This window comes from Lolium rigidum, chromosome 1 (genome assembly GCF_022539505.1).
Source record: "Lolium rigidum isolate FL_2022 chromosome 1, APGP_CSIRO_Lrig_0.1, whole genome shotgun sequence".
NCBI classification, from domain to species: domain Eukaryota; kingdom Viridiplantae; phylum Streptophyta; class Magnoliopsida; order Poales; family Poaceae; genus Lolium; species Lolium rigidum.
In genome coordinates this window covers 284,489,895-284,491,520 of record NC_061508.1, presented here as the reverse complement: position 1 = coordinate 284,491,520, position 1,626 = coordinate 284,489,895, and the positions used below count along the sequence as shown (strand labels likewise).

General features: G+C 50.3%; 1 long non-coding RNA gene across 1 annotated transcript; it reads right to left on the bottom strand.

Moving 5' to 3' along the window:
- Nucleotides 1-573: 573 nt before the first annotated feature.
- Nucleotides 574-1,052, bottom strand: LOC124695223. Its single transcript, XR_007000551.1, has 2 exons — nt 1,010-1,052; nt 574-886 (listed from the first exon to the last, which is right to left on the bottom strand). It is a non-coding gene; the product is annotated as an uncharacterized LOC124695223 (long non-coding RNA).
- Between the last annotated feature and the right edge of the window lie 574 nt (nt 1,053-1,626).

Here is a 1,626-nt window from a genome sequence, read left to right as displayed (position 1 = left end):
GGACCGGCGACCGAGGGCTAGCTGTGAGGATTCGTTGAGGCAGCTTACTGGCGGTGGTGCCGATCCAGCCGGCGCACGGTTGGGGGCGGCGGGGATCTCGTTGCCTCGTTGGGGCGCTGTTTTTTCTCGTGCGTGAGTGGAAGTCTGATGGAGTTGGACCGCGGGCTGATTACACAATTTTTGGGGGGCTGCGAGGCAAAAGAGCTGACGACGTACCACGGTCGCATAGGAATTTAATAGTAAAGATATTGTAGTTTCCCCATATGTTAGGGGGCTTCCTACATATTTGCACCTGTACATGTAATATATATTGTGGCCTTTGGCCCCCTGGTAATACAACAAGCATATTGCCCTAACACTTGCTAGAGCTGTGTGCAACTGCTTTTGTAGATACCGGTGAACTGTACGTGTTTGTATCTACTCATTACAATCTTTATGCCCTAAAATTTTGTTTATTCGTGCCCTAAAATTTATGCAGAGGCCGGGTGTAATACTTTTTTCTGAAAGTAATGAAAGCGCTCTTTATCGGAAAAAAAAGCCAACAAAACTGAGGAGGCTGAGTTACTCCGTCTCTTGTAGATTCGGAATTGTACTTCCATGTTCATACAATAATTTCATGGCCGGGCATGCTTCCTGTTTTATTCAGAGTATTAAAGATGTAAGCACACATAGGAGGGGATACTACAGTCGTTTCAGTACACTGCAGTAACCTGTACTGGTACGAAGCATGCATAAAGGCTGTATCCTTGCTTCCATTATTAGGGAGAGGGGGGTTGGTCACGGCACCCGTAGATTGTGCGGCATGGACGAGGACGAGGGATGTAGGGTTCACCAGGTCTGCACGGTCCGTTGACACACACAGGACGGTTAGGGTCCAGAGTACCACCTGGAAAGAAATACACATAGCATCAATGGATTTTTAGTCGTTATAAGTACAGAGCGCTAGCATTTCAAGGAGGAGATGAGGACGAAGAGGATGAAATGAAACCAACAGTTGGGAAGCACTAACCATTGATGTCGCGCACCACTGCCGCGGAACCACTGATCTTGAGGGTTTTCCGGTGCGTTCTAACAGATTTTTCTTCGAGACAAGCTGGTTTGAGCGCCAAGGGTTCGTCCCCTTAGTTCAGCACTCGTGGGAGAGATTGCTGACCAAGGTGGGCGGACGTGACATCATTGATTGGTGGAACTTTATGTCTACAGGGCTTAGACAATTCCTCAGAGGCTGGAATCAGAACCTGGGTAGGGACACCAAGGCCGAGAAAGCTGCTTTGCTGACCCAGATCGCGGAACTGGACGTGCTCGGCCGACGCCACGAGCTCCGGACGAGGATGCTTGGGCCTCAAGGTACCACTTGGAGGAGCAGACTTCTCCATATTTACAAATTGGAGGAAGAACACCGGCGTCAACGCGGCGAGTTAGGTGGGCTCTGCGGGCGACGCGAACACGGCTTACTTTCATGCCGTTGCTAACGGGAGAAGAAGAAAGTGCCATATCTCTAAGCTTAGGACGGACAATGGAGATATCTCGGACCCTAAAGCCGATCCAAGAGCACGTTTATGAGTTCTACTGAGCACCGCTCGGCTCCTCGGCTCCAAGGGTGTGTGGTCCGGCGCCTTCCTCTTG